Here is a 14283-nt window from a genome sequence, read left to right on the forward strand (position 1 = left end):
CAAGAGCCCTAATTTACATTTTATTCACAAACAATAACATTTGCGCAGTTTCTCCATGTGTGCTCATAAAGGAGTTTTAGAAGACGCCTGGCTTTTTAAGACTTTATGGTGGCTGGAATTGGTTTACCAATTTAAGGGCAGTCATTCCATTTATTTACTTTTTAAAAAATCCTAAATAGCATAAGAGTATTTTATTTTAGGATGCTAGAAGCCATGCATGGTACATTCCACATTGGTAGTGCGTGTGCTCGCGTGGGAAACAACAGTCAGAAATGGATAAACTAATTTGAACCAGTTTCAAGCACACAGCATTTAATTAGATCCCCCATCTCGGAGAGGATTTTAAAGGTTGCGATTTTCAGAGCACGTGGACTCGTACTTGGCATCTTGGCCTCAGCCCTAACACACTTTTGCCCAGTGGCTGCACTGACCAGACATGACTGAAAAGAACACTTGGAGCTTGCACAAGATGGGGGTGGGGGGCGGCAGGAGGTAGGGCTTCTGGATTGGAGGATTGCAAGCTGAGTCTGTAGCTCTCTACCCTCCTAGATCCTTGGGATCCAGAATCTTCCACAAAGCCCTGCTTTGAAGAGGGTGGTACGGACAAGGTGGCATTAATCCTGTAAGTCAGAGCATTGCCTAAAGATGTTGCCTGGGAAGTAGGCATGAAGGCTTGGGCTTTCAGAGGTGGGTGGGCACTGCTGCTTTTTACAGACCCAGGGCCCACGCTGGAGGACATACACTTCTAGACAATTCTCCATGGCAGTTCTGTGCTAAATCTACTAAGTTAGACAAGGGGCAGAAAGGGCCCCCTTTCCTGCCTCCTTTCTCCAAATTCCTCTCTTCTACTTCATTTTTCTTTCAGGTCACCATTTTCTTAGGCTCAAAGAACAGCTAGTGCAGGACTACTCTCACGTATCAGAACCAACAAAAAAAAACCTGAGGAAGGGTCCCAGCCCCATATTGGTTTCACCCTGATCTTTTGAAAAAGCCACAGTTGGTTTATTTTTGTTCATAGTTTTGCCCATGTTCATAATGACTTGTCATCTCTTTCAGTCTGTTCCTTGGTCTCATCTCCCCACCTCTCTTTCTGTCACTAAGCCCTTTCCATTACCAATAAACCACATTCCTACCTTTTTGTCTTTTATGTGTGTGACCTACTGAGTTGGAGTAGGATTGCCTGCATGAGTACTGGTAGAAGGCTCTTTTCTAGAGCATGGGCAACTTAAAAGAACCTACACCAATGAACCAATTAACACGCTGCTCCCTATCCACTAACTGTCATTAGTTCCCTAAGGAGGAGTGGAACCTTAAGAACTCTTCTCCCTTCCATGATGAAAGGCTGAGGGCTGCCTGTGATGAAGGACTTGTACAGTTAACAAAGGCTGCAGGGCACTCACTCTTGAATGCAATTGTGTGTTGTCTCCAAGAGATGTTGTTTGCAGCAGCCTCTTTGACTTGTATGTTTTTTACGCACCAACTACTTCTGTGTTCCCTAAGCCATACTTTAGACTCTAAGGCTTAGAGTGTGACCACATTGAGCTCTGACGTTTCTCCCATAGCTAACTGTGTTGGTAGATCAGAGAGAAGCATCCTTCCAGCCTCCATCCTTCCCCACTCTGCTCCTCCACTGCTACAAGATCACTCCATTGTACTGGAGGCTCTCAGGAGCCACAACACAGCAAATGGCACCGAAGACTCCTGCTCATTCCCTCAATACTTGCTGAGAGGAGCAGGTAGGCAGACTCATAGGAAAAAAAAGGGACAAGAGTGACTCCTGGGCCCAGATTCAAAGTGTGATAGGGTTCAGATACCACCCAGGCCATAAAGAGTAACAATAGCTAGAGGGGGAGGCCCTTGAGGTGCCCAAGGTGGTTGCATTTAGGAACAGAGGAAGGAAATTGAGGTTTCCTGTTCTAAAGCTGGGATCCAGAGCTTCCAGCTTCCTCGCTAGCAAAATGGGCTCTGTCCCTAAGGACAAGAGTCTTGGGATGAGACCTTGCTTAATCGCTTAATCGTCTTTCTTCTTTCTTGGTCCTTGCTGTGATTCCCAGAGAGGGGTCAGGACCATTGCATGTCTGCCTTTGGTGAGATAAGGAACTTTCAGAGATCCTCCCAGTTCCTTGGCAGGGAAGCACACTAAGGTCGAAAGGACTTAAACTCTGAAGCAGCTCTTCAACCCTTGAGCTTGTCAAAGCTTGTCCTCAGGGTATTGCTTGTTCAGTTCACTCCAACATGTAATTTGGGAGAAGAATTTGAAAGTCCAAGTATATGTTGACCATTTACTCATTTCTTCTAATTTGTTGCTGACTAAATCAATCAATTAATCAAGCAATCAATTACATCTTTTTCTATTACTCTGTTTACTCCGGCAGAAGGACGCTGAAATAAATATTCTCTTGTCCCTTCCTCCTATTATTCTGCGATCCTCGCTGAGTGCCATTCTGCCAGAAGCTGTTATGCGAAAGCTCCTTTCATACCAGTGGAAACCACACTGAATCCCGTCTCCGCTTGTCTCAATTCACCGAATAGCTGAGGTTCCACTTACCCTCTGTGATGATCAGCCTTCATTGTCAACTTGACTGGATTTGGAGTCACCTAGGAAACTTCTTCTGCGGGAGGGGTTTCTTTGAGGTCAGAGAAGGTTTATCTGAGGAGCTAAGACAGACCCTGAGTTGGAATGACACCATCTCTTGCACTGGGGGTCTAGATAGACAGGAGAAAGGAAAGGGGAGGGAAGGAAAAGGAAGCGAAGGAATGAAAAGAAACCTTCCTTGTCTACAGCAAGTAGGGGCAGCATTTGCTTCTTGAACGAAGCTAAGCCATGTAAGACAAAGGTGACCAGGACAGAATAATGAGAGGTGGGACAGAGGTAGCAGTGGAAGGTATGACAGGCCCTAGACTCTGAGTTACGGCAAAAAAAATAGACAGAAGGAAAGCAAAGGAGAGCCATCTATGGCGTTCTATATGCGAACTAAGAAACTCTTATTCCAGTGCCAAGGTACAGTACTTGGAGGACTTAGCTAACCATGATCAGAATCCCTGGAGAGCTAAGGAACCTCTCTGCTTTATCCAGAAAGCAGGGTCTCTTCCAGAAAATACTGAACAGAGAATGAAAGCTACAGGAGACTTCTTAGAGTTTGGGGTATGGATATGCCCTCTGCTGGGTTTCACTTCTTTGCTTGTGCATATATTAATTTTTCAATTAAAATTATAAAGAATAATCTGCAATATTTATGACTGGTGATAGAAACCATTTAGGAAATTATCTCCAAAATGCATACAAAATGAAGGTAGTAGTAACAATAACTCATGGGACATGTAAGGCAGCCCAGAGAAGGAGGCTGCAGCAAGTGCGGAAGAGACAGAGCAGTGTGGGAGCTGCCACAGCACCCATTTCTCTCTCTGCCCTTTGCTCTGTCTTTGAAGAGAACATCCCAAGGAAGCCAGCAGAGAGTGTGAATGGAGCAGAGCAGCTGCCCTCAATAGGGGATGCAGAAGATTTGTTCTCAGGTTGAGAGAGCTCAGATGTGTATTTGCACCTAGCTATTGCAGGTGAACAGCATAGTCAAATGAGGGAGGCACAGATCTTCACCAGGTGTAGATTGAGATGCTCAGGGTAGACAAACAAGGCCAGATCTCCAGGATCTGGAATCACCCTTTGACCCTGAAGTTTGTCTGCCTATCTGTATGTCTGTCACTTTGACATCTGAAACGAGACGATGCCCCTATTTCCCTCCCATGTGCCTAGTGATTTTTATCTGATTTACTGTTGCTCTACTCTTGCTGATTTACACTTTTTTGGCTAGTACATATATTAATTTTCAATTAAAGTTAGAAAGATAAATCAGCAATATTTATGATTGGTGATAGAAACCATTTAGAAAATTACGTCAAGGTGGCACTGGAGATGTGTCCCCAACCCTTCCTAACTCGATTGCAATGCTCTTTAGAATGGCAATGTGAGAAGGCAGATGGAAGAGGAATCAAATGGCTAACAGGAAAAGAAAGGGGGAGGGTGAGAAATGGATGCTGAATAGGACATTCATGTTTCCTGTAGTCCACATAAAAGACAACGCAGAAGTCAACAGTTGGGATCTAAAGGCTGTCTGAGTTGAGTCCCATGATTCCATATGCCAAATGCTGAATGTCTAATTCCAGGCATTTCAGTGAAGCTGCATCTGGAGAAGTTCTTCCCAAAAGGTGGTAAGGTTTTTCAATATGGCTGGTGTCAGCCTAAGAAAGAGAACTGGATACAGAAGGAGGGTTGATGAAAGCATTCACCCAAGTGCATGTTAAAGGCAGTGAAGGTGTACTTCATTTAAGGTGCAGGGTACTGGGGTAGGACTCACCATTGACTCCAAAAGGACACATGGGGGCAATTTATAACCAAAGAATAGGGGATAAATTGATGAAGAATGGTCCACAAGGAGGAAGTGTCAAGGATGGCTAAGGGGTTCCAGGAAGACTGACATAATTTTGTAATGGGTTCTTGGACAGCAAGGGTGGGAGATCTTTGCTACCTGATTTGGCAGGATTCCTAATCAAATTGAACTCCAGAAGGACAGAAGGGAGACCTGACTGGACAGAGCCCAGAGGAGCCTGGCTTGCTATGTCAGCAGGACAGGGCTTTTGTAGGCACAGAGGGGGCAGATGATGAAGAGGTGAAGCTACAGCAAAGATGCCCATCTACCAGCTGAGGGGAGAGAAGAGAGGCCAATGCCAAGTACCAGTCTTGCTGTACAACCTTATTAGAGGGCTTGACAATTCTTCAGGTCTGTGTCCTGGAGCTTCCTTGAAGTTCATTGTATTGAAAGGTATTGACCTTCAATACAATGTCATTGTATTGACCTTCCCATGTAGGGGTGGCCCCTCACCAGTTGTGCTGGCCCTCTTTCTTCTTCTTCTTTTTTTTATATAGCACAACAATTCATAGATGAGGAGCAAAACAAAACAAAAACAATTAGAGACAATTTCACCTTGAAATGAGGCTCCTGTCTGCTTGCATCTGTGCATATGAAGAGGTACTTTGTTTAGATGAACTATTCCCTAGCTCCCTTGTGAGGGCTCCTGTTTGTTTTCCGTCTTTCTTCACACTTTCAGAGCTGCTGAAGACACACACACACACACACACACACACACACACACACACTGGAATACATACATATGTAAGACACACATGTGCACATACACAAGTGCACCCACACATGCACACATTCACACACATGTAGGACACACATGCACACACCTGCACATGCACACACACACAATTTCCTTTGAATCCTCACACAAAAGGGCGAAAACAAAAAAGCTGGCAGGTGCTGACTTTTCTACTTAACTGCACAGATTTTATGGTATTTCTCTGTATTTTTCTCCCAAGACTCCCACCTGACCTCACTTGCTCTCCAAATTCTCTCCATTGTGGCCAAATGCCACGGATCATGTGAGGCGGTTTGAGCCATGAAAACATGCTGTAAATGAGTGCCTCTGCCCTTTGATCTCAACCCTTCTCTGCCTTCTGCAGCAATCTCCTTTGCCTAAATGAAAAGCCCTTGATTAGCCAGCTCTTCTGACTTCTGACATAGAGAAAACCCTCACCTCACTTTGCTCAAGGAAGCCAGTTGTACATGTTGAATAAATTTGCATACAAAGTCTCAGCATTTCAAGTAACAATTCAAGAACCAATGAACAAATACCAGTTGCAAATGCCTAGCTCTGCACCCTCCCCCACAACAGGGCAGTCAGAGGATAGAGGTTGCTGAGTCAAGAATGCCAAATTAATTAATTAATTAATTAATGTCAAATTAATGTCAAATTAAATGTAAAGCCCAGGTGTAGGTAACCCAAGAGCATGGGGGGCAGAAACAGGTGGATACTCAGAACTTACTAACCAGCCATTCTAGCCAAAATGGTGGGCTGTGAGCCAAGGAGAAAGCCTGTCTCAAAAACTAAGATAGAGAAGCAAATAGAAGAGGATGTTCTAACATCATCCTCTGCTCTCCACCCACCCACACACATGTGCACATGTACACACACACAGAGAGAGAGAGAGAGAGGGAGAGGCTGGGAGAGAGGGAGGGAGGAAAGACCCTGCTTGCCACAATTAAAATGTTTAGTGATTTCAACTTCCAATTTAGTGGAAAGCCCAGGATTTTGCAATGACAAGCACACAATGAGCCATGCTCTCTGTCTGGCATCAAAGGCCACTACGCATGGCTGTGCTATTCAGCCAAATGAAAGATCTAGCATTTTCCAGATGCACCTAGCTAGGCACAGCCATATTTCAAGCTCAACAGTGACTCACTTTTGAGATATGTCTAACAGATATCTGAGTAGATGCCCCAACCTTAACCCAATTTGAGAAGGATCATATGCAGATGAGAAACTCCAGGTCTAAGGCGTTTGCTGTCTCTAGCAGCACAGGGCTGTGGCTGGAGGGAAGAATTCTAATTGTGTCTCTTATGAAACTCATGAATTATCCTGGTTTCTCCGTCACCTGTAACTTTGCTTATTTTCCGATTGCTGTTTTAAGTCTGTGCTCTGTGTTTCTAAATGGGAAAACTGCTGTGAACATGAAAAATATCCTTGGGAAAGTCTTCTCTCTGCTACTTAGCTTGAGAGACCAACTGCTGGTTTTAATCTTATGCCCACTGGGACTGCGCAGAACTCTCTCTAAAACTGCGGCATGCTCAACTCTCGACATTTTTTTTAAGCATGCGAAAAACAAATTAAGAATAACTTAAGAGCTCCTGGCTCCCCTCTGCTTCAAAGACACCTATAGGAACTTCAGGACAGAGCTGGGATGATGGAGGCAATACACGGAGCAGATGGCAGGAGGAAGAGATGGCCCCACCAGCCATGGTCTCAGCTGCAGGCTGTGCATGCTTAGCCCTGATTATTCCTTCCCCGGTCAGCAGGGCATTTCGTTCTCATACGCGGGTATTTCCCACTAAGAACATAAGACGACAGCATAATCTATCAGGCAACCTGCATAACCCGCTGGCTTGGAAGCCATTGTTATGCTTTAGGTCTCAGCTAAATCTATGGGAACTAACTGTGTAATCCTTCAACGGTGCGGAAAACCTCTAAAACATAAGCGTGAAGCTCTACGTGCGTGCAGTCTGAGTATAGAGCTGAACACCTAGTCTCATTCCAGTGTTTACTAGTTTTTACCCTAAGGAAGGTCCCAGCCCAGAGGCAGCTGCCCTGCTGCTTCCTTTGGTGGTTTCTGCATCAGCTTATTAGGGGACGGGAGACTATGATCAAATGCATGGAACAATGTTTATCTAATGTAGCATAATGACCATAATGTAACATTTGGTATTTGAGCTTTTGGGAGTGTTGAGTTCAAGACAGGGTTTCTCTGTGTAGCCCTGGCTGTCCTGAAACTCACTCTGTAGACCAGACTGGCCTCAAACTCAGAGATCTGCCTGGCTTTGCCTCTGGAATGCTGGGATCAAAGGTGTGTGCTATCACCACTCAACTTCTGAGCTTAAAAAAATATTTTGTATTAGTTACTTGAGAAAATGTCCCATGTCTTTTAACCATATTTGCTTCTTTCTCAACTCTACCCAGGTCCACCATGCCCACCCAATATTGTGCTTCCCTCTTTTGTTTTATATCCATCAAGACTGAGGTGTATTACCTGTATATATTCTTGGATGTGTGGCCTTCCACTGGAGCATGGCAAACTACCAGGATCTACACTCTCAAAATAACCTAACTCTCCCTCTCCTGGCAGCTATCAATGCTAATAGGTCGTCAGCTAGGGCGGGACCTGTGCCTTCCTCCCTTCTCATAACAAGATTTGGTCCCACTGAGTTGGAATGGGACTTGTTTAAGCTGTCATGAATTTTTGTTAGTTATTTGGTTTAATTTTTGAGATTATAATTACAACATTTCTCCTTTCCTTTCTTCTCTCAAAACCCTCCCTTATAGCCCTCACCACTCCTTTTTAAATTCAAGGCCTCCCTTTTGCATTAGCTGTTATTGCATGCATATATGTATAGGGCGTGTGGAAGCTGTCACAGTTTTCAAGTGCGCAATTCAGTGGCAATGGGCACTCTCACTTCAGTGTGCATCCTGCCACTTTTACTAATGATTTTGGGCACCTTGACGGGCTGACACTTGCTCCTGAGTTTGAGCAGTAGAACAGTCAGGGCCCTGTCTTCTTGTAAATTCACAGATACCGATGAATTTCTTTGATTAAGATATATTTTATTTATTTAAGCTGTTCTTTCGTTTCTGGAGATCAAACCCAGACACTCTCCCACACTACTTAAGCAGTGTAGCAATAGCCATACCGCCAGCCTTCAGAGCAGCCACTTTAATAATCAATGTGCTTATGTAATATGGTGGGATGCTTTATCTTTTGTTTATTTTAAAACATATAATAATATTTTCTCATTTTCTTCCAAATATCATTCATAATCTCTGTCTCTGTCTCTCTGTCTCTCTGTCTCTCTGTCTCTCTCTCTCTCTCTCTCTCTCTCTCTCTCTCTCTCTGACACAGAGGTCTCATATATCTCAGGCTAGTCCTGAAATCACTTAACTCTACCTTCCAAACACTTGTATCACTGCTGTATGCAATAACAGAAATGAAATCCAAGACTTCGTGTGTGGAAAAAACAAAACAAAACACACTCTGCTAAATGAGCAACATCCCTGGCCTGATTTAATTTAAATTTTATTTATTTGTTTTTTGTTTTTGTTTGTTTTTTTTTTTTTTTTTAGACAGTATTTCATTCATTGTCCAAGATGCCCAAGAACTCACTATGTATCCCAGGCTGACCTCAAACTCAACCCTGCCCCACCCTTCCTGGTACTAGAATTACAGGCACAAACAACCACACCAGGCAAGGAAATGATTCATTGTCTGGATGCCTGACACTAAGGACATTGGGATGATTGGCATACCCACCATCTTGAAATATTCTACCATTTTTTTTTAACTTGGAGAAAGTTGACAACCCTCTCTCCTGGTTATTGGAAATGCACAATGCATTACTGGTAGCTTCAGGGACCTAACTAGATGGGGCTTACCTAATGTCTCATTGGCAGAGCCTTTCCTTCTCACCCATGAACACAGCCATTCTGTCCTCAGTTCCTCTACAGGTCCCTCTAGCATCCACACATGAGGGAGCTTCTGAGCTGCTCTGATTCTCTCCCTGGCTCCTTTCACTTAACATGATGTCTTCCTTGAGGGAGTGGGGTTAATGCATGTTATTGTAAAAGACAGGACTCCATTCTTCATTAACAGAGACCCTCTTAGTTGTGAACATGTACTGTATTTTCTTTATCTGTTCACCTGACAGTGCTGGGGTTGGTATGGTTTCTTGGTGATTTTGGGGAGCTGCAGTGATTTTTTTACATTTTTAGTTTATTTTAATTAGTAGCTGCCCTCCTTAACCCCTCTCTCCCTATTGTTGAACCCCTTCATTTACCTAACTAGATCCCCTTCTGCCTTTCCCTACTCATTCCTTCAGGTCTCTTCCCCTTTAGTAATCCCATTTCAACTTCTGTGTAATAGAAATTCCATGCCTATAGGACATAAAAATAGAAGTAGTGCTGTCTTGTGGAAAGGGGGACTAACAGGAGGAAATGAGGATCAAGAATGTCCAGGGGATTACATGTGGTCAAAGTCCACAATGTCCTTAATGAAAAGTGTGTTTATAACACATCGAGTGGACAATGATTAATGAATATTCACCAATAAGAACAAGAAGGAGAAAAGCAGAGGCCAAGTGACCAGGTGATGCGATTTCAGTTAATATGCTTGAAGTACTCTGCTTGGGAGATGTTGCCGGTCTTAGACATGAATGAGAAGGAGGAAAAACCAGTCCTGACAAGCTCCCCAGTGTGGTACTGTGAGCACAAGAAACATCAACAGACCCTGAAAGCAAAGCACATGTATGTGAAGGACAGAAGGGTAGCCTCTTGGCAGGAGCATAAGTCATGGTGAGGCAGCCTAGGTCAGGGATGGGCAGAAATTGGATCCTGCAGCCTTTACGGGACTGAAGGAGGCGGGTGGGGCAAGAGTTCAGAGGGTGTAAAGTGTACTGGGACAGACTGTTCTAGCCACAGTGACAAGAGGCTATTGTGGAAGGAAAGGGTATGTTGAAAGTTCTTTGAAGTCTCATGAATGGGTGGCCAGCATCAGGCTGATGATACAGAGGTGAGAGTAAGCAAGTGAACATGGACTATTGATCTATATGAAGCAAAGTTAAGATGCACTCAGGTCTCAGGCCTGAGCAGCACAATAAAGCTAACTCTGGCTTCCAGAGGGGAAGGAGATGAAGAAGTTTGTACAAATGAAGGCAGGATTTCTGTTTGTGAGGGTCGGATTGTCTGCTGGACACTCCATCTGAGCGTATGGGTCAGCACACAGGCTGAAAAGTCCCCTGATAGGCAAAGGAGTCAATACTGGGTATGTGTCTTGGATGCCATGGAACATGGATCATCTAGTCCTAGGTTGAAAGGAACTTCTTAGGAAAAGACTGTATGATTAAGGGCAGGAATCAGGGTGCTTCAGCCTACAGTCCTGGGTAAGTCCCAACCCTGCCTTCTATCTGGAGAGGAAGAAGGCTGCCCCTGACCACAGCCAAGAATCTCTCCAGCTGAGGCAGCCAAGTTCTCTTCTTTAGTCTCCATCCAAGAGCCTCATCTTTCACACACTCGAAGGCGCCTCTGAGGAGCCACACACGGTCACCCTCGGAACTCCCCTTTGACAGAGCTTATCACTTCGGAGTTGAGGAAGCCAGCATTCTTGTAGGAGAATGAATTTTTTTTCCTCTGTTTTTCAGAGACTCTTGAGACTGGTTGATGGTGCTATGAGGATAGGAGTGGGAAAAGTGGGTCTGGAGAAAGCAAGGTCTCAAAGTGTACCTTCCCACAGATCTTTTTAGTGATTTGAGGTCTGGGTCATCATTGTCTCTCTCTAAAACTTCCCTTCTGCCTTCTCCATCCACAGCTGTTCTCCAATATTTCTGCCTTCCCCTGGGGCCATTAACAGTGAACCCGTAAGATAATGAACTCAGTTGTAAGCTACCCGGGAAGCCTTGCCATCTCAGTGCTGAGTGGTCAATCCAAAGAAGGCTTAAAAAGCAGAAAGAGAAACTGCCCCAGATCAAAGTGGTCTTTGTTTCTCCCTAAAAACATTTCCTTAGGTCACATGTGATAGTTCTTGCATTGACAACATAGGATTTGCACTGTGCTAAGAGAAAGTCACAAAGCAAGCGATAGCTCCAGGCACAGCAGGGGGTCCTTGAGCGACTGAACCCATGCACCTCTCCCAGCTTGGCTGCTGATCAATGAGGTGGGAATCCTGCATCCAAGCTCTTAAGGGGACTCATTTTTTTTCCCTCCAAATCTCAGATTTCTTGGGACTATTTTTTATTATTGGTCATGGCAGCTAGAATCCTCAGAACTCTCCAGACTGAAACTAGAGTGTCCTTTTGTTTATGAAATATAATGAGTAGTTTTCTTCACAATCAATATTGTCCCAGGAGTGGTATTTGGCGGTGGGAAAGGGTTGAGAGCAGGAGCAGGAAGGGCCCCAGTGATGTGCACCATTAAGTGGCCAACAGCCAGCACTGAATGAGGGATGTAGAAGGGCCTCTCTCATGGTGAACAGGACTAGTGAGAGTGTGCAGAGCTGAAAGAGATCTGCGGTCACCTTCAGTACAAAGGGAGATCTCTACATAAGGATAAACAGTCCACAGACAGGCTCACAGAAAGACATTGTATAAGAAAGGCCTCATTGGTTGATGGGCATTAGCACATGGAATCAAGGAAATCCTGAGGTCAGGGACATTAAGCAAATGTAGGAAGGCCATACTGTCCCCACGCATCGCAAAGGGCTCTGGTCAGAGCTCCTGTCCCCATGGCCCGTCAGAATAATCTTTATTTATTCTGTATACAGTATGAGGGCTCTGTGTCTTTGTAGAACCCCTGTGTCCTGCCATAGGATAATACTGCATGAAGCTCACCCATCCACTGGATAGTGACCAGTGTAACCAGGCTGGCAATGCCATGGCTGAGCAAAGCCACAGTGTCTTTACAGAAGGCACTTAGCTGTTCTAGATGCTTCTAAGAAGATGGGAGAGCCATACTCCATCGCAGGATCCACTGGGCAGATGAGCAGCAGGGCCTTCATAGGAAGGGAAGAGATTGGCCTCAGAAAGAGAAGCTGTAGTTGCTCAGACTCCATTCTCCTTGGGTGACACAAACTCCAACACACACCTCACACATGAAGAGTGCTCATGTGGATTCTAGAAAGTCCCTTCCTAGTGTTAGGAGTAGAGAAGAGAGAGAGAGAAATCCCAGGCTTTTCCAGGGAAAAGCTTAGAGACTAAGGAAAGAAACAGGATGACTCTGTCTCCCTTAAGCATGAAGACTGGGTGACCAAGAAACTAAGCATGTTAGAAGACTGAGGTGCCAGAGAGTTGGGGAGGCCCCTATGTAGACAGATGTCCAGGGGTATGTCTTATGGAACAGACATAGGGGGCAGTGGTATAGGCTGACTGGGTGAGTGGCTAGAAGGATACAGGTAAGAGGGGCTGCAGGGGCTGTATGGTGGGTCAACAGTGTGAAGAGAATCAAGGCAAGAGGCCTATGCAAGTGTTTACATTCACCGAGAGCACAGAGAAAGTAGAGGAGAGATTTTAAATTGGCATGATGAGGTCTGAGGGACATTTGAAAGGCAGAAGATGGGGTTTGGCTAAGGAACCATCCTGGTTGATTTTGGCATCAAGTGGGGACTGGTACATTCAAGGAGACAAGCAAGGCCATCTGAGGGTTCTTTGTGTCCAAGCAGAATAGCTCCATCTCTGGATGGGTCAGTGGGTGAGTAAGTCTCTCAAACATCTTTATTAGGCGCCTGTCATTTCTTCATTAGAGACTTTGAAGGGTTCCCCATGTGGAGGTTGCAGAGCCTCCCAATTACTGAATGTGAGAGAAAGCAGCATGAGTAGGGTCTTAATTATGGGCAGTTGAGGACATTCTCTGGGAGGTTGTCAACTCTCCAGAGGCAATTCAGAATCCTTCAAGGAGCAGCTGTAACGAACTCCATACTGGTCTAATTTATCCTCCAGGAGTCTTGGCATTCCCTAAAGAACTGGGGAAAGTTAAGCTCTAACCTGGTCTAGAATATTCCATTTTCTTAATTTTGGTGTCAGGCTATTCTAGATAGCATTAAATAATGGTCCCAGGGACACAGGTCATACTCTGTACAGTTGCTACTTCATATTTCTTGTCTTGGTTTGCAAGCAGCCAGGCCTCCATCCAGTCACCACCGAGCTAAAACCAAGAAACAGATTGAAGAGGCCCCTTTGATATTGATGCCAAGGACTGTTTTGCTATAATTCAAATCATGTATCCTGGGATGCCTTAACTTAATCACTAATTTTCTGTAAAAAAAAAATAAATCAGCTTTTATAATCTTTTATTAGGTTTCTTAAGAGAAAAAAAATCACAATCTTATTTATATAAACAAGGGGGAAAAAAGCAATTCCAGCCTAGACTTGTCTCTGTTCTCCAATGAGAAAAACTTTTTAAAAAGGGATGGTATAAAATTATTATAAGAAATTTAATCTGAAGGTTCCACGATTATAGCTAAGCATTCAGACTTCTGATAGCTTAGGTTAATATGACTTTTTTTTTTTTTTTTAAGTTGGGATGTGGTCTTCTTTCTTACCAAGAAGCATCAGAACGGACTGCTTAGATTAGAAATACTTGATAGTATAAAAAGACTCACTTCTTTGTTCATATGACAGCTTGTGAAAATACACTTTGTTTTTGTTTGGATTAACTGACAGGAGTATTTTGTTTCCAAATAGAAGAGACTTCAGAGAACTTTCTCTTGCCAGTATTGCTGGCCTGAAATACTTACGTAGAAAGAAATATGAGTGGGCAGATCAATACAATTTCTGTCTCCACATCAAAAACCCAGAGCAATGTTGAAATCACAACAAAAGGTTTTTTATTAAAAGAAAGATTTTAATTCATGTGCCACTCACAATCCATATATATATATATATATATATATATATATATATATATATATTCCAGATAAATTATGGCAGAGTCGTGGAAGTCACATCATATATTGATTAAAACATCAAGCAGTTACGTACAGACCAATAATGAATTACTTCATCTAGAAGATAAAACTTTGTGATATTTAAAATTACAGACTTGAAAGTAAGGAAAATTACCCCTAATTATGCAGAAGGGAGCAACACCTTAGCAGTAAACAAGATAAGCACCTCAAACAGCGCTAATAAT

The 14283-nt window shown here is 43.8% G+C and overlaps 1 long non-coding RNA gene across 1 annotated transcript; it reads left to right on the top strand.

The window, feature by feature from the left end:
- The first annotated feature begins 545 nt into the window (after positions 1-545).
- LOC143436593 (uncharacterized) lies at positions 546-3122 on the top strand. The gene is made up of 3 exons (XR_013106517.1): positions 546-622; positions 1563-1736; positions 2376-3122. It is a non-coding gene; the product is annotated as an uncharacterized LOC143436593 (long non-coding RNA).
- Positions 3123-14283: the final 11161 nt, after the last annotated feature.

This window comes from Arvicanthis niloticus, chromosome 1 (assembly GCF_011762505.2).
Source record: "Arvicanthis niloticus isolate mArvNil1 chromosome 1, mArvNil1.pat.X, whole genome shotgun sequence".
Classification (NCBI taxonomy): Eukaryota; Metazoa; Chordata; class Mammalia; order Rodentia; family Muridae; genus Arvicanthis; species Arvicanthis niloticus.